This window comes from Orcinus orca, chromosome 4, assembly GCF_937001465.1.
Source record: "Orcinus orca chromosome 4, mOrcOrc1.1, whole genome shotgun sequence".
NCBI lineage: Eukaryota > Metazoa > Chordata > Mammalia > Artiodactyla > Delphinidae > Orcinus > Orcinus orca.
The window spans coordinates 46,313,739-46,333,056 of record NC_064562.1 but is presented as its reverse complement, the minus strand read 5'-3'; the positions used below and the strand labels follow the sequence as shown (position 1 = coordinate 46,333,056).

Here is a 19,318-nt window from a genome sequence, read left to right as displayed (position 1 = left end):
AGAAATTGATAATAAATTGGATGTGAAGGAAAAAGAGTGGTGAGGACTTAGACACATGAGTTATTATCAAGGCAAGAAACAAAATAGGAAATAGAGAAATAACAGATTTGGTGGATATAAAAAATAAGCTCAGTTTTGGCAAGAATGTGTTCAAGTTGTCTGTGAATTACACAGGTAGACCTACAGGACAGGCAATGGTATACAAGGAAGAGGTCAGGGCTGGTGATACTAATTTAAGTCATTGATCACACAGGTAGTCATGACAACTATGGGAATGAGATCGCCCAATAGGAAAAAGATGTTCTAAAAAAATATTATGTGTATGCCTGAAGTGTCATTAATGGTTACCACATCTTTGTCAATAACAATTGTTGGAGTGTGTTTTTTCATTCATGCCTAGGAATGTGCACCATGATGTGGTAGAAAGAGTGTAGTACTGGTGAGCAGGAAACTTGGCTCCCAGTCGTAGCTCCCTCAGAAAGTCATTGCATGATGTTGGGCAAGTCACTTAACCATTTCTTTCCTTGGTTTCTTTATCTGTGAGATGAGGCTGAATTCCATGAGCTCTAACACTGTGTAATTCTTGAACCAGCCCTCCAAATCTTGTGATTTGCCCTGATGGGCTCTGATGAAGCCAGTGAAACCTGAAATAACTAAATTATAGACATTGAGGGGGAAATGTGGCCTAGGAAGAGCCACAGACGTTATAATTTTCCCCTGAGTAATGAAAAGCTAACTTTGAAAAAATATTTTTGCTGTAATTTGGGGGCAGTTATTGTAGACTATTATGAAAATGTAGGGCTATTTATTGAAAGGGAATGATATGTGGCCACAGATATTTGGGTTTTGATTGAATGACCTTTTGAGTCCAAGTTTTACGGAAAATAACTATATAAGATTGTCCCATTTAAAAGCTATCTACTTATAGTTTCATTGCATTAAAGATTGTGTAATAGGTCTGACAATATTTGTCCCTTCTGGCCAATTATGACTGCCTACACGAAATATAGGAATAGAAAACATTTATCGTAATTATACTGCATTAAAATTGCATGTTCGTATGATGGCAGGTGATCGGGCAGAAAGAACTTACTGATAGATGGGCTCATAGGTGCTGAGCTGGCACCCAAACTAAATACATGAAAATCTTTCCCTTTGTGTTCCCCAAAATGTAAGGTACAGCGGATTACAAGCACCGAAGAAACATAGATTGTAGTTCAACTAACAAATCAAACATCTGTGAAGATATTCACTAGCTGTGTTGTGCTATGTGGGTGACAGAGTTTCTGTAAAGTTATTTGTGATTTTGATTGAACTGCAGTCTGGCAGTACCCTTATACTAAGCCTCTGAATTATAATTACTCTCGGAATAGTAGAGGATTATCTTGTATGGAGCCTTGTGCATGCTGTGACTTACAGAAATCATGACACCAAAAACCTCAGAACATAGAGCTTTGCATTGTAAAAGGAAAGTTTATTTGGCTTAATCAGAATTGTGAAAATGTTTAAAAATCAAAGTAGAAGAGTAAAGAGTTAACGAATGAGGGCTTCCCTGGTGGCGCAGTGGTTGAGAGTCCGCCTGCCGATTCAGGGGACACGGGTTCGTGCCCTGGTCCGGGAGGATCCCACATGCTGCGGAGCGGCTGGGCCCGTGAGCTATGGCCGCTGAGCCTGTGCGTCCGGAGCCTGTGCTCTGCAACGGGAGAGGCCACAGCGGTGAGAGGTCTGCGTACCGCAAAAAAAAAAAAAAGAGTTAATGAATGAAAATTAATATATTAAACAAACAAAAACCAGTTGAAAAATGGAAGAGAATACAAAACCAATCCCCAAAAGACATGATACCTAGGAATAAACCTAACAAGAAATGTGCAAGACCTATATGAAGGAAACTTTAAAACACTACTGCATGGTTAATCAACTATCCTCCAATATAAAATAAAAGTTAGGGGCTTCCCTGGTGGTGCAGTGGTTGGGAGTCCGCCTGCCGATGCAGGGGACACGGGTTCGTGCCCCGGTCCGGGGGGATCCCACATGCTGCGGAGCGGCTGGGCCCGTGAGCCATGGCCGCTGAGCCTGCGCGTCCGGAGCCTGTGCTCTGCAACGGGAGAGGCCACAGCAGTGACAGGCCCGCGTACCGCAAAAAAAAAAATTAAAACAAAACACTACTGCATGATGTCAGAGAAGACTTTGGACAAATGAAAGACTTCTATTTAGAAAGAGATCCCAGGTCCATTATTAGGTAAAATAAACAAGAAGCAGAACAGTAGGTCAAGAATCTTCCTTTTCATATAAAAAAGGAAAAATAAGAACTTACATTTTAATTTACTTGTATATAAAGAAACTCTGAAAAGAGTCATAAAAATGTACCTATGGAGGATATGGAAAATTAGTGGATAAGAGACAAGAGTGGAAGAGAGGATTTTTTTATATCCATTACAGAGCACTTGTTCATTCAATTTTGCAGCTATATAACATTCCATTCTACATTTGTACTATAATTTGTTTTACAGACTTCTGTTGATATTTAAGTTGTTTCTGGTCATTTCCTATTATAATCAATTCTTCAATTAATCATGCAAATGATTACTTTTTCAAAAAAATCAAATTTAAAACCATAAACAAAACTTTCAGCTAAAATATCCAGAAAGAAAAAGCAGACCCCTTCCAATGAAAGCTCTGACTTAAATATAAACAGGGAAGGTCAAAATGGCAGGTCTTAGAAGTGGCCAAGTCCAGGATGAATAGCTAGGCGTCCTCACTCTCCTTTCCTTCTTCCCCTCCCACCACAGACAACACACCCAAACGACAGCAGCTCTCTAGCTTATGATGAAGCAGCGTCCCTGTGTCATCGGTGCATTGGAAAACCTGCTGTGCCCATGAGAAACAAGCCAAGTGATTTCATCCATGCAAGTTGGCACAGGGCTCAAAAGTTGTTCTAGTTCATCAGCTGTCATTATTCTCACCGTGTCTCTTGCCATGGTGGCTACCTTACTAGACTGGTAGGTGTGGCAAGGTGATTTATTACAGTATTAACTTGTGTTGGTTCTCTCTTTAGTTTTCCATCCTGCATTTGAAATAGGTAGCTCAGTTTTTGTTCCCTTGTCTCAGAGGTGTTTTGTAGCTGAATGGAAAGCAGGAGCTTCATGAGAAAAGGCAGCTCCTTTATTTGTAAACACATCAACTCACAGAAGAGAGTATAATAGATGTCCTGAATTGAGGAAAGAGGAAGAGAAGTGCCTTTGACAGTGGCAAGAGGAGAAGAGGGTTAACTTGTCCATCCAGGGCAGGGATAGCAGTCTACAGGTTTGTAAAGTACTATCAGCTCCAGGCTCCCAGTCAGGGCCTCAGGAAGGAGGGCTTTCATGGCTTTGGAGCCCCAGGCACCAGGGTCCCAGCCCGGGTCATTTCCTATGTTCAGAGGCCCAGGAGCAGTTTGTCACTGAATTTCAAGGAACCGTTGGACAATAAATATACCAGCAGCAACCCATGATGGACCGGACAATAGAGATGTTTCCACTTTGAATCAGTTAGCAATACTTTAAGCTGCAAATAATGAAAAACTCACAATACAGTGGCTTAAACAAGGTGGGTGTTTCTTTTTTCTCTCACAACAAGAAGTTCTGGAAGAAAGTGGATCCTGGAATTGGTTCAGTGGTTCAGTGACATTGGGACCACCAAATCTGCAATTCTCCTGGCCTATTCTTCATGGTTACAAGATGGCTGCTACAATTCCAGATATCACATCCGTATTAACTCAGGAGAAAGAGAGGAAGAGGGAGCCCTAGGATGTTGCATCCATTTTATCAGGAAAGACAAATATATCCTATGCCCCAGCAGAAGTCCCCTTACCTCACATTGGTCAGTACTATCACTTGAATACTTGTCCACCCCTAGCATCAGGAAGGTGGCCCAAGCAGAAGGAGTTTGGAAACATCTGTTGGGTTAGCCAAAACCACACCCAAATTTCTGAGCATTACATAAGCATCCTTGAGTCCTGGGGAGATGAAACCCCAATAATGACAGAGATTCAATTTTCCACCACCCAGAGAATTAGGATGAATTTTAAAGAAACCAATTAAGAAAAAATAAACACATTTTTAAAACAATATCAATAAGAGGTAAAAGGTGATATTTTTTACACATCAGAGTTTGTAGTTGTAAATTTATTACCTTTTATGCAGGCACCTGTGATCTTCTCTTTTGATGAGTCATCCTTAAACAAAGTAAAAAAAAAAACCAAAAAACAACCAGTAGTCATAGATGCTTCCTAGCAAGCAGTCACCAAACCTATTCACCATGGACCTGCAAACTCAGCCATGTACATTTGAACACTGGCAATGAATATAAACCTTGCTTATGAGGCACATTTGCCTAAAGTCAACATTACTTAAACTTAGTCATAGAGCCTCTAACCTTGGGGGTGCAGGTGGCTGGATATGAACTCTTACCAAATCTCTTAATTGGATAATGCCTATATTTTAAATGTCAGATACTAGTCTTTCTTTATTAAATGTGGTCAGTTTCACTAAAACCTTAATCTTTTTTGGCAGGTGCCCCATATTTCTAAATTTCTGTTCTGTTCTTGGTCTGTGTCCTTTTGGACTTGATTTTCACTTCTTTTTTTTTTTTTGTGGTATGCAGGCCTCTCACTGTTGTGGTCTCTCCCGTTGCGGAGCACAGGCTCCGGACGCGCAGGCTCAGCGGCCATGGCTCACGGGCCCAGCCACTCCATGGCATGTGGGATCTTCCCGGACCGGGGCACAAACCTGTTTCACCTGCATCGGCAAGCGGACTCTCAACCACTGCGCCACCAGAGAAGCCCTTTCACTTTGTTTTTAACTAACATTAGTCTAGTGAATTCTGTTGTCTCTTAACCCCGGTTCTGGATCCCTCTCTTCTTTCCCTTCTGCACTGTTTATGTTTTCTCTTCTAATGCTATTCCAAGGAATATTTGTGTCCTCATCGGCTGTCTTCTCTCCCCAGAGATAGCATAATGGCACTGACTAAGGATAGCATAATGGCACTGGGACCAGGCAAACAAGCTGCTGCTTGTTACAGAGATAGATCATTAACTTCAGATCACTAAATGCAATTCTTCAGCTTATCTCTTGCAAACTTAATATAAGAAAGTCATTTCCCAATGGTAACCACTTGCCAGCTGGAACTTTTACGCATATGATCAGGCTAGATAAAATTGATGGGGACCTTTGAACTCTTCCCAAGGAATTGTCTCTATAATGCGATGGTTTTCTCCATATCACGATCATACTGTTAATATTAACAAGCAGTACTTATAATGGGCTTGGAGTTTCTAAGATGAAAGATGTCACATAAATAGAATGAATCCATCTGGGGAGATAGAATGTGAGTACAAGGAATATTACATACATCATTGAAGGCCTGTGGACTTATTCTCAGTGACGTGTAGCTAAGGACAGTGGTCAACATTGTGAATGTGGTTTCTCCCATAAGACACAACTTTCCATGTAAAATTTTTAGTTATATCCAGTATTTTGTTGAACATGAACAAGTATATTAGTGACATCATTTAAAATAAATCATTTTATTTGCTTCTCTGGCTTACGGTTAGTTTTGCAGTTAAATCTAACTATTTGGAGGCATTTTAAAATAACCCCTATTGAGGGCAATTCAGCAATAGCTTTAAAAATTATAAATGTATTTGTACAGTTATAAGTTGCCAAATCTACAAAACTATCCAATAGCCAAAGATTGAAAACACCCCAAAAGTTATCAATAAAAAAGACTAGTTAAATAAATTATGGTACATCCATCTGAACACTGTGCAGCTGTAAAAAAAATGAGGAAGTTCTCTATGTGCAGATATGGAAAGAGTTCCAAAATATATTGTAAAATAAAGTGTAGAAATATATATATATATATATATATATATATATATAGCTGGTTCAGTTCCAGACCACCACAATAAAGCAAATATTGCAATAAAGTGAGTCATATGAATTTTTTGGTTCCCCAGTGCATATAAAAGTTATTTTTACACTATACTGTCATCTATTAAGTGTGCAATAGCATTATATCTAAAAATACAATGTACATACTTTAATTAAAAATACTTTATTGCTAAAATAAAGCTAAAGCAATTACAATAGTAACATCAAAGATCACTGAGCACAGATCACCATAACCAATATAATAATAATAGAAAAGTTTGAAATATTGTGATAATAACAAAAATGTAATACAGAGACACAGTGAGCAAATGCTCTTGGAAAAATGGCACCAATAGACTTACTTGTTGCAGGGTCGCTACAACCCTTCAATTTGTAAAATACACAGTATCTGAAACGTGTAATAAAGCAAAGTGAAAAAAAATGAAGTATGCCTGTACATAGTATGCTATATAGTGCAGTAAAAGAGTGGAGGGGGGATAAGAATTTTTATTTACAATTACTTGTATCTGCATAAAGTAATTCTTGATTTTTATATGTTTAAAAATATATTAAAAAAAGAGATTGCCTATGGTAGTGTGAGGTTTGGGAATTGGATAGGTGAGAAATAAGAGTAGAAGTGAGATATTTTACAGTTTTATGTATTCTATATATAATACCATAGGAATGTATTATTCATTCAAAAAGTAAAATCAAGAAAAGAACAAGAAAGTATTTGGATGCTCTGCTCCTGTCTCAGTGTATCTATATTCTTTTAGCCCTCCAGGTATAAGTATCATTATAATGATTTCATGAAGCTTCCCCTGTAGTGGGAATCTTGCCATTCTCTCAACTCCCATGGCACTGTTAGGACAGATCACTCTCCACCATGTGTGATTATCATTTATAGATGTCATTTTCAAGGCTATTCTCTACTTATGTCCTGCCATGCTTACCCCCACCTCTACATGACCTTCACGTTGTCCTTTTCTCGGTTTCTTGAACAGGCTCTGCTCCCTCCCACAGAGAAGCCTCTTCTAATCCCCTTGACTTGGTCAGGTTCCCTTGCTATTCTTTTCTATCCCTGTGCATTCCTTTTCAAAGTACCTGTCTCATTTGTTACTACTTGTCATATCGGTCCTCCCTACCCGAGTCTCGACCAAAAGCTCCATGCAGGACTGGGCTGTATTGTGTCGTTTGCTTCTGTGTCCCTAGTGCTTAATACAGTTCCTAGCAAGGGTTAGCAAATATTTGTTGATTGGAAGTGAATGTTATTCCTCCCTTACCAGACAGTGATTTCCTTATGGGTAAGACATGTCATCTTTCTAAAGCCCACATAATATAAAGGACAGCAGGGTGTAGTGGATAAGAGATAGGGGTTCAAATAAGAGCGCTGTTATGCACTCACTCTGGGACCTTAACCTTTTAGCCTCTCTGGGCTTCAGAGTTCTCACCTGTATTAAGTTTTTCATTCATTCTGTCTTTCAATAATATTTACTGATTATCAACATGTGCCAGGCACAGTTCTAGTAACTGTGATACAGTGGTATGCAACACAGAAAAGTGCTGGCTGTCTGCAACACAAATTCTAATTAGGATAGGCAAGGACAGTGTGGAGACAGGCACCAAAAACCCATAAAGCAAATAAAGCCAAATTCCAAGTAGTGACAAAGGCTACCATAGAGCAGCTGACGGTAGCTACTTCAGAGCAGCCAGGGAAGGCCTCTCTGAGCACATAATACTGGAACTGAGTTTTCAAGCAGATTAAATGAGATAGTGTCTGTCAATACCTTAAAATAATGTCTGGCATATAATAAACTTCAATAAATGATAACTCTTAGTATTATTAACAACTTGTCAAAAGAATGAACTGAAAATATGTGAAAATATAAACAGATTGTCTTTAGCATATAAAATACTATAATCACAACATTTATATGTGGATTTATATGTACTTATATAGGGTGTGTGTGTGTGTGTCAGCAAGATCTTTTATGACTGAAAGAATCTCCTTCTTTGATTCTGAATAGTTAATGCTTCCCCCAACCCCCAGAGCAGTACAGTTTATACCCTGGGAGTGATTTAATTACTCACAGCACCTGACTAACAAGGTACTCGGGGAGAAATCCCAGAAACACAAGTAACATTTGTTCTCATAAATGGATTCAATGTTCTCTAAGGTGCCATGAATCTATGACGTTTTCTTTTTTACAGATGTTCGTTACATCTGAGGTGATGAAAAACAATGGTTACAGGTAAAGGTCTGAGAGAGAGAGACTATGCATGTGTCAATACAATCCCACTCCAAACTCTAAAAATAATCGCTGACCATTCACATCTTCCTGAGGTGGAAGTAACATCACTGGAGTGTACTGGCTGGTGTGTATCATGGGGTGGCATTGAGAACCTCCTCTGTGTCAGGCGCTGCTCATTTAATCCCCCCAAAACATAGGAAGTTAGTAGCTATCTTAGGCTGGTTCTCAGAAGCTGACCCTTAGATATGGGAAGTGGAAGGGGCTGGGGGGAGTCAGGGTGTGATTTCTAGGTAAAGTCTACTTGGGCTGGAGGTCCCAGGGTATTCAGGGGTATGAAATATGTGCCCACTGGAGTTAGGGAGTGGGTGTGTACATGCTCAGAAACAAAAAGTAAGACCCAGGGAATCTGGGTGGAGCTTTGACAGTGTCCCCTAAGGTATTCATATTCCTAATTTACCTAAGAGGAAATGTGGACATTTATGCACTCAGAGAGGTAAATAATTTGCTGACGGTCACCTACCGGTTAAGTGGCAGAGCTTGGATACAAATTCAGACAGACTTGACCCCATGATTCATGCTCATTCTCCACTACCAAATGTGCTTCCCCTTCTGACCATCCATCAGCCATATATACAGAAACATATTCTGTATTTATATAAACAGATATCCTTACCCAGCTTCCTGAGGCAGAAGTTTATTAGAAATTACCACGAAACATTATATTTAGGAATCTCTAGAAGACCACCGTCCAACAGAAATAGAATGCAAGCCACAGATACAGTTTAAGATTTGCTAGTGTCCACAATAAAAAACAAACAAGTGAAATGACATTAATAGTATACTTTATTTAGCCCAGTATATTAAAAATATCATTATTTTAATATGTAATCAATGTAAAAAATAGATATTTTACATTCTTTTTTCATACGAATTCTTTTTGTATATTTTACACTAAGCTCATCTCAGTTCAGTTGTGAAATGTCATTCGGAAATACTTGATGTGAATTTAGATTTTATAAAATTTACAGTTGAAAAAAGTAGATTCTCGTAGCCAAGTTTAAAGTATTTAAACGTTTTCCACAAGAGAATTGAGTATCACTTTTGAATTGAAATCAATTAAAATTCAATGCTAAAAATATTCAGTTCCTCAATCACACTAGCCACATTTCAAAGGCTAGTAGTTTCATGTGGCTAGAGGCTATCATATTGAACCGGATGGAAAATTTGTCCTATGAGAAGGTACAAGGTCATGAGTCTGTACACCATCAGGAAGGGAAACAAATATTGTGTCTGTCATGCTGCACATAGTAGATACAGTGGTAAACAAAACCCCCATGTCCAGGAAGAGTGAACCACAAGGACTTTGCAACTGGAGTTGCTCAAAAGGAGTGAGAATTAGCCCTGTTAATAGTTTGGGATCAGAGCAACTCAGGAAGAAGATGGTGATCTTTGCTAAACCACCTACATGCAACACTTTATTTTCATCTCCAGAGACCTGATTACCCAGTGTCAGTGCATTTTGTAATCTGGTAATCTTCTCTGTGGACAGAGAAGCTCTGCAACAAACCCAAGAGCCCTGACAGGTGGACATTTTGACCCCATAACCTCACCTGTACATGCCAGATGGTGCTGGAAGCACAGCCAGTTGCAAACACATGAAAGCACTAGAAAGACTCAAATCTTTAAATATATGTGAAGATTTATGCTCAAAGGAAATTTCCAAAGGCATGTGCAAAAATGTTCATGGTAGCACTATTCTTAAGCTCCAAAAACTGGAAATTATTCAAACGTACAACAGTAGAATGATTTAATAGATAGTAGAATTTTCTGGAGTATTCATGCAATGAGATACCACATAGCAATGAGAATGAAAAACTTACAGTTATATCCAGTAACACTGATGAATCTTTCAAACATACTGAGTTTGTTTGAGCCAGATAGAAAAAAAGAACAAAATGTAAGATTCCGTTTATACCAAGTTTAAAATTAGGCAAAAGTAATCTATGGTTTTAGAAGTCAGGATAATTATTAAATTTGCTGGAGTGGGGAGGAGGGAGGTTCTGATTAAAAAGTGGCATGAAGGGGGCTACTGGGATACTGGCAAAATTCTGTTTCTTAATTGCAAGCTGGTTATGCAGGTATGTTTGTTTAATGAAAAGACATGGTTGGTACACTTTTCTGTGTATATATGTATGCTATAATTTAAATATATATATAATCAATAACTAAATTATTGAAGACCAACAGAATTTCATTGCCTACTCTGGAGCTCTAGAGATAAGTTGGGCATGTGTAAGAAAGTCAAAGTTATCATTCCACTCTGTGTTCTACCTTCTTAAAATCACAAATATCTTTCTTGGAGGTAAAGGAAAACCAAGCTGATCATAGGGCCAGGGGAACACAGGAGGATAGAAGGTAACAAAAAAAAGAGAAGCTTAGTCCTCGTTGAAGTTCCTCTGCCTGGCAAGTCCTTCCCTCACTTCTGCTTAATGAAAACCTAACCTCTTTCAAGTTCCATTTGTGACACTTCCTCCATGAAGGCATCCTTGATTGCCACAAACAAAAAATGATCTCTCTTTCTTCTAAATTTGTAGGGCACTTGTCAGTACTATTCATCATATATTACCATGCATCTCAGCAATTTCTAGAAGGCAATGCAGTGTAGTGCTTATGAGCTCGTGGGGTGAAATCAACTAGGCTTCAAGGTCTTCCTCTACCACTTGCTGTGTGAGCTAGAGCAAACTGCCCAATCATCATGCATTTGTTTCCTCAGTTGTAAAATGAAGATGATAAAACTAGAGCCTCCCCAATAGGTTGTTGTGAAGATGAAATGAGATAACGGATGTATAGCTGCTGAAAATCAGTAAGATCTCAGAAAATGTTTATTATTATTATTGAGTATTATCTAATCTAGCGGATAAAAGGTTCCTGAAGAATATGGAGTATGACTTAGAATATGGAATATGATTTTACAAAGAATAAACTTATTACACATGAAACCAAGCAGGACCCTGTGGGATCTTCCTGTGGACAGACCTCCACATGTCCCCCGCCTGCCTCTTGTTTGTAGCTTTAACCTCCTAGTCCTTCCTGAAGTTCCAAAGAGCAAATTGAGTCAGAGAAGTGGGAAAATTCAGAAACAAAGGAAAAGAACCAAGCAAGATGAAATAATAATAGTTTAGCCATAAAATAAACTCAAGGACCTTTTGTTCCTCCTTAAGTGTGATAGATAATATCCTGAGACATATCCTTGAGTTGTTTTGCAGATACTAAAACCCTCACCAGGAAGACAAAGTTAACTGCATGCTGACCCCAGACTGGTTGGAACCAGAAGGTTGATGACTGAGATTCCTGAAACATCATCCTGTTAACCTCACCACCAGCCAATCAGAAGGATGTGCATGAGCTGATATGCACCCTATGACCCTCTCCCTCACCTTGCCTTAGAAAACCCTCTCCTGAAAGCCATCAGGGACTTAGAACATTTTGAGCATGAGCTGCCCGTTCTCCCTGCTTAGCCCCACGTTGGGCGCCTTGCAATAAATGTTATACTTCCCTTCACCACAATCGGTGTCAGTAGATTGGCATTACTGAGTATTGAGTGAGCAGACCCAACCTTGGTTCAGTAACTCACACAGCCCATGTGGGCTTGCCTTACATGCAGTCATGTTCTTTTCTATGTTTCCCATTAGCATAAGCTCCATAAGAACAGGAACTTATTAATGGTAATATCCTTCGCATTGTATAACTCTGGAATTTAGGCTTTATAGATGCTTGGTAATGGGTTGAATCACCATGCCCTTTCTCATGTGTCAAGACTCAAAGCAATCAAAGGAGAATTTCCATAAACTCATACCACAAATCTTCCTATCTCAAGCGTGACCAACTCACTCCTGCTTGTCCTTGGCTGTGCCAATTTGGGCCCTGAAAGGCTCATAATTGAGGAAACCCCTCAATCCCAGACAAACCAGGAAGGTAGATCCCCCTACCTGAATTTGTGCCCATACATTTGGGCCGGTAGTTGTTTTTATGGATGAACAATATCATGATCCTATCTAAAGCCAAGCCCTCGTTCTGGTCGGCATTTCCTCTGCCTGCTCAAGGACTGGGCTCTTGAAATTCTCTCGCCTTCCTGCATCAGCAATCTTTTCCTCTCCACAGAGCCATTCCCATCAGCATACCAACATGCTGTAATTTTTCCTATTAAAAAAAGTGTTAAACAAATTTAAAAACAGTACCACCAACAACAAAAACCTCAAAACGACATCTCCATCAAGCTACTGCCCATTTCTTGGCTCCCGTTTATAACAAAACTTGAATGAATTGTTTATACACAGTCACCAATTCCAATTCCTCCTTTCCCCAAGGTTTCTGTCCCCGACTCTCCATAGATATATGTCTTATCACAGTTTGCCAGCGATTTGAAACCTTCCTAGACCATTGAACTATGAGAAATAAACTTCTAGTACTGAGCCATTAAATTTTGTCATTTTTTTATTTTACTTTTTTTTTTAATTGAAGTAGAGTTGATAGTGTCATTTTTTGAAACAGAGGAGTTTATCCTAACTTAAGTAATAATAGAGATTAGAACTTCCATACATATCTTTGGTTTAATATATCTTTGTGTATATCTTTGGTTTAATATATCTTTGGCTTAATATATCTCCTCTGCCCTTCTCACTTGTATATCCAGCTGTCTACTCTGTAACCAACTGAATGCATAGTAAGCATCTCATACTTCATGAGTCAAAACTAGACTTGTGATTTTCCATCCCTAAGCACTCTCCCTCTCTTAGAAAATAACCCTCCATTCTTCTTGCTCAGGCTCCAAACCATGAAGGCATCCCTGACACCTCTTCTTCTCTCCTATTCCACCTCCAGTCCACCAGGAAAGGCCATCATCATCTCTTGCCAGATGACTGCAATAGCTTCCTAACCTGTCTCACTGCTTCCTCCCTGGCCCTGACCCCTCTCAACACAGGAAGCAGAATAATCCTCTAAAAATATAGGGTCAGCGTTAGTCACTCTTCTGCTCAAAGCTTCCCCAAGAGACTTCTCAGCTCATTCAGAATAAAATCCAGGGTCCTCAGCTGGACCTGCAGAGCCAAACGATCTTGTTCTGTTCCCTGTCTGACCTCATCTCCCACCACTGTGTTCTCCATTCCTCTGGCCCACTCACTGGCCACCTTGCTTTTTGCAAACACCACAGCCATTCCAGCCTCCCGGCCGGCCATGAACTTGCTGCTTCTCCTGCCCAGAAGGCTAGTCCCCCAAATAATGACATGATTCACTCCCACACTTTCTCAGTCTCCCCTCAAATTTTATTTTATTTTTTCATCATTTTTATTTTTTAGGCCACAACGTGTGCATGTGAGATCTTAATTCCCCGACCAGGGGTCGAACCCGGGCCCCCTGCATTGGAAGCACAGAGTCTTAACCACTGGACTGCCGGGGAAGTCCCTCTCCTCAAATTTTAAACTCTTGCCTTTGCCTTTTAAATCATTCATTTACCGATTTAAGAAATATTTTCCATGCGATAGACACTGTGCTGGGAACGTGAAGTTGAACATGACATGACCTCTGCCCTTAAGAAACTGCTAAATCAGACTAGAGACTGAGCTTTCCAGGAAGGTTTCCTAGAGGAGGTGGCCCTTAAGATGAATCTTGCAGGAAAAATAGGAGTTGGTGGAGGAAAAGGTGATCAGGCAAGTAAATGCCTTTCAGGGAGGGAGTGTAGCAATTGTTAGCGTGTGTGGGTTTGACATATGCCGTATTCAGAGGCTACAGGATCAGCCAGCCTTACCTGTCCCAGAGCCTGGTCATGTGCTATTATGTGAGCATTAGAGATAGCTCAGTTAACTGCAGAGGACGGGAAAGAGAGAAGAAGACCAATACGACCAGCTACTAGGGTGGCCAAGAGCAACGACCAGACACGGGGAAAGCAGAGGACTGCCAATGACAAGAGGGGATGTTCAGACGAGCAGTTAGAATGAGCAGAGAGAGGGAGGGATGGCCCAGCATATGGGCAGAATCGAAGAATAGGGATGCCTGCGGCAAGCAACGTTCCAAGATAGTAATAGTGGTGAGAGTCCTTTAAGCTGATGGCTCTCAATGAACCAGTCTCCTGGTATTCATGTCCTCCTCGGCCTCTCCCCTTGAATCTGGACTTGACCTGTGACTCACTGTTAAAGTCTCAACAGGTCTCAATCAGGGGAGATTTTGTTTTCCAGGGGACATCTAACAATGTTTGGAGACAATTTTGTTTGTCACCAGTTAGGGGAATTGGAGGTGCTACTAGCATCTAGAGGGTAGAGGCCAGGGAAGTGTTAAAGGACCAACAATGCACAGTACAGTCCCCACGACAAAGAATTCTCTGGCCCCAAACGTCAATGGTGCCAAGGTTGAAAAACCAATAGAATGCAAGCTAAGTCTTAAGACTTTATGCCTTAAGGACCTAAAGGCTTCCACTTTTGCACCTTTGGAAGCAGGGTAGCCAGCCTTCTTACATGGGCAGCTCAGAAACTCCACGGAGAGACCACGTGAGAGGCCACATGGAGAGGAAGCAGTCCTAACACTGAATGGAGAGCTGACAGCAAGAACCAAGGTCCCAGATATATGACCCCAGGCAAGCTCTTCCAGCCAGCCTCCAACCATCTGAGGAATGTTTGCTAAGATGCCAGACACGTGAGCCAAGATGCTACCGTAGATGTTCCAGCACCAGCAGACATCACAGGGAACAGAGACGAGTTGTCTCCTCCAAGCCCTGCCCAAACTACAGAATCATGAGCAAATAAATAAAATGTCGATTTAAGTCACTAGGTTTGGGGAGAGTTTGTTACACAGCAATAGACGGGTGAAACAGCCAACATAGTAGGTACTGTGCTAAACGCATTCTGACTACAACCCTATAAGATGAGACTTGTTATTATCGATACCACTTTAACTAGGAGGACACCTAAGCACACAGGCATATGTAAGCTAAGTACCTACCCCAAGGTTAGCACAACTAGGAGGTAAAAGAGTTGGGCTTTGAACCCAGGTAGCCTGACTCCACAGGCTATATCTTAACTGTCATGTCATACAGCGGGTCTGGTCATTCATTCATTCACTTATTCAACAAAGACTCATAAAGAACCTACCCTGTGCCAGGCACTACTCTATGCACATAAAATACAACAGAGACCAAAAGAGAAACATTCTGGTCTCACGGAACTTACTTCTAGTAAAGTCTGAGCAGCCACAGAAGTATTGCTTTCAGGTCGTAAGACATTGATTTCTTTCTCGGCTGTCAGGCATCTATTCTAGCACCCCCCATTTCCACTGGAGGACTACCCTTCTTTCTGGATACAGTCTGTTAGGACTGTTACTCAAGGTGACCAGCCCGTCCCTCACCAAGCGAGGCCAAATGTTCCTGTCCTGGCATTTGAATCTTCAGAAAAGTAGCAAAAAGATGGAAACTAGTTGGAACTCATTCATTCCAGGCGTGGCTCTGAGACAGAACTACTGAGAAGCTCTTGGTCCTAGACCTCCAAATCTGCCCTGCGTCCTACCCATTTATGAGCCTTGTTCTAGAAACATCTTGCTGTTCTGTGAGCCGTCTGATAACTTCCTAATAAATTCCTATGTTGAGTTAGGCAGAGGCTGGTCCTGATGCTTGTGGTTACAGGACTCTAATTACAAGCCTGGAGTCCAAGAGAAGGTCTCTGGGCCCAGCGGGGAGACTGGTAGGAATAAATAGTAATGATGTTCCCCAATAATCTCCATTAACTTTATCTCTGGTTTCTAGATATGGGCAACTGAGGCTTCCTCAATTTGATGTAAAGTGTTAAGCAAAAACAGTTTCAAGCCTCCTTCTTCAAATCAGATTGCTGTACTAAGACCTTTCTGCATAGAAATTCTGAGAACACCATTGGAAATAGTTTTTAAAGCAAAGATTCACAGGATACTGGTTAATAGAACTGTAATAAAGACACAAGACTATTTATAAGTACAACTGGCAGGATTAAGCCTGAGCTCAGAACCAGCGCAGCAGCACATGCCTAAGAAAAAGGAGAGCCCAAGCCCTTATCCCAGACTCCCTAAATCGAATCTCTGGCGTGGGCACTAGGAATTGTCATTTTTGTATCAATGATTCTGTCAACAATTCTGAGGCTTGCTAAGATTTGATAACCACATTGCTCTGTGCTGGGCTAGAGCCCCTTAGATTAGTGCTCATCAAACTTTCACATGCAGACATGTGGTCTTGCTAAAATGCAGATTCTGATTCAGGAGGTTTGGGGTGGAGCCTGAGATTCTGCGTTTCTAACAGGTGGGCAGATGATGCCCTTGCTGCTCAGATGGGTCATAGTCTAGGTGGGGCAAAGCCTGAAGCTGGGAGGCAAAAGGCACAGACTCAGGAAAGAAGCTGAGAAGTAGACATCCTGGTAGCTTATTCCTTAGCAAACTGACATAAGGGAATCACAGAGCCTGCAAAACTGACTACTAGGTTCTTAGCCCCCGCAGGGCTGCCAATCTGGCTTAACCTGAGCAGCCCCTAAAGCAGCTAGGAGACTCAATCCGTTAATTCAGTCCCTAAACAGCTACTTGGCCTGACTCTTTCTCTCTGATTCCTTGTTCAGCATTACGAGATGAAACAAAAACAGAGGTGTGACTCCAAAGTTCAATCTCATGTAATTGGGTGCTTTGTTCTTAGTTAGAGTGCAAAGTACTCCTTTTGCAGGCCACTGCATCTGGGTAAATAATAGTTTCATGTTTACTGTTCTAATAAATACTACTTCTCATTATGATAATAAAAGTGCCTACGAAGCCGACATAGACAGTTTCTAAATGATGGATGAGACAGAATCAAATTATTCTGAAGAGCCTGTGAATATTTAATTACTAGACATGGCCCTTCCCTTTGTGTTCACTGATACACTCAACAGCAATCATGGCCCAGGTATTATGCTGAGCATTGACATTTGTTATAAGGATTATGTGGTCCCAAAGGCCTGGCCAAAAACTCAGAAATTCAGCCTCTGTATCTTGTTTGATGAAACTCACAGGATCCACTCCATTGTTGGATTTATTTATTAAATGGAAGACTATGTGCAAATCCCTGCTCCACGTCCTCTGGAGGAAACCCAGAAATGAAGGTAGCGTTCCGAATGGTAGGGAATAAACAACAGGTGGTCTGGGCTTTGTTCGAAATGTGAGTCACACTAAAAATGAGTGTGGGGTTTTTTCTTTTAAGAGTCATTTCCACTCTAGATTTCAAAGTGTGATGCTCCACAACATGGGTATTTAGTAGCCACCACAGCAGCTGTCTATTAAGGCAAAGCTCTATTGAACTGATATTTTTTTTAAGTGCGAGTAGCATTTGCAGGGCTGAGCAGAGGATCTGAGAAAGGTACTTCTCTTAAAGTCTTTTATCCCCTATGGACAGAAGGTCATCAAATCAAAAGTTTGAAAACTTCTGGTTTATACTAGAATTATTTCTCAAATAGCAATTTCAAGACAGATGAATAATATTAAAATCATTTAAAAGTAGGTATTAAGCACCCACATGCAAATTCTTTATGACAGGGCTATGCTGTTGAAGGAAACTCCTGGAAATGATTAGGGAGAGAACGTGAGACCGTAGGATGAAGTCCAGAGTGAGGGCAAGCAGAGAAAGCAGGACCATCGTGGAAAGGGCCGAAGGGAAGGATATGTTGACACAAGCTCTAGTTAAGAAGTGTGGTGTAGGGCTTCCCTCGCGGCGCAGTGGTTGAGAGTCCGCCTGCCGATGCAGGGGACGCGGGTTCGTGCCCCGGTCCGGGAAGATCCCACATGCCGCGGAGCGGCTGGGCCCGTGAGCCATGGCCGCTGAGCCTGCGCGTCTGGAGCCTGTGCTCCGCAACGGGAGACGCCACAACAGTGAGAGGCCCCTGTACCGCAAAAATAAATAAATAAAAATTAACAAAGAAGTGTGGTGTAGAATGAGAGGTACAGAAATGGATCACCAGCACCTCGAAAGACTGGAGAAGAAAGTAAAGGCATCACAAGGAGTGTCACCTTATTGGAGAGGCCTTCCGTGACCAGTTGTGCCTAAAATAAATACTCTCATCTTTATGCATCATTTTCCAACCATTCACACTGCTGTATCTTTTTCCCATGATATTTATTACTACATAACATTGTTTTATGTGCTATGAATATATATTGGTTTGTCTTCTGTTTTCAGTGGCAATGTAAGCCCCCATGATGCCAGGAACCTGGTCTTTTTCACTGCTATATCCCTAAACCTAGAGCAGTGCCTGGCAGTGGCAAGTACTCAACAAAATATGTGTTAAACAAACTAAATGAATGAAAGCAATAAAGGGAGTTGAGGAGGGGAAAAGGCAGAATGCTAGTACAAGTTTTAGAATAGAGATGCAGTGAATCAGGATGGCAAGGGGAGAGAAAATAAAAGTAGAACAGTTTATTGAAAATTTTAAGATAATAAGATATAGGAGGTCCTAAACGCACCCAAACTCCAGTCTAAGCAGTCTAGAAGCATTGTAAAATAGCTGTGAGCTTTAGAATCGAAGCATCAAATAATTCTCAAGGAGAAAAACTGAGCCCTTGATTCTGGGTAAAATGGCTCATGGACAGCAAAGACCCTCCAACTGCTCCCATCCCAGCAACTTGACTTGCCCCAGGGGTTCAACAAACCCTCCTGGAAAGTCACACTGGAAGGATCATCAGATGTCACTTAGGCGCTGTTCAAGAAAAGAGGAAAGCACAGTTAGTAAGGGGGAGAAATTTTAAAAATCTAGTAACTAGTCAGAAAAGAGAACTCGACTAGCCATCCTCCTGTTCCCCGCAGACAGTGTCTCATTGTTGGGATTATGTTTACTTGAGAAAACACAAAGCCTCAGCTGTGAGTTTGTGGTTGTGCACGCCTAGTACTTATTTTACCAAATGTCTTTGTGCCCGGCAGGAGTGATGCTGAAGGGGCTGGTTCAGGCAAAGGACAAAGGAGCATCTTGTAACTCCACCAAGAAGAGAATGCATTCCAATGCACCTTCTCCATCAGAGCCTTGCATTAATTTGTTCTTGCCTTGTGTGTACTGATTCCCAGCTCTTAATCATCCTCAGACCAACAGGATATACACACAGCAGAATATCTATTCTGTGAAAACAAAATTCAAACAC

The 19,318-nt window shown here is 41.0% G+C and overlaps 1 long non-coding RNA gene across 3 annotated transcripts in view; it reads right to left on the bottom strand.

Annotated features, from left to right (window-relative positions):
* Positions 1-1,459: 1,459 nt before the first annotated feature.
* Positions 1,460-19,318, bottom strand: part of LOC117196746 (uncharacterized) — a 72,402-nt gene continuing 54,543 nt past the window's right edge. For 2 of the 3 annotated variants that reach the window (XR_007477183.1, XR_007477184.1), the window contains one exon: positions 1,460-1,725. This is a non-coding gene — a long non-coding RNA (uncharacterized LOC117196746). Of the gene's footprint in view, positions 1,726-4,170; positions 4,214-19,318 lie in introns of all 3 variants that reach the window. The other variant, XR_004477075.2, reaches the window with a different exon arrangement.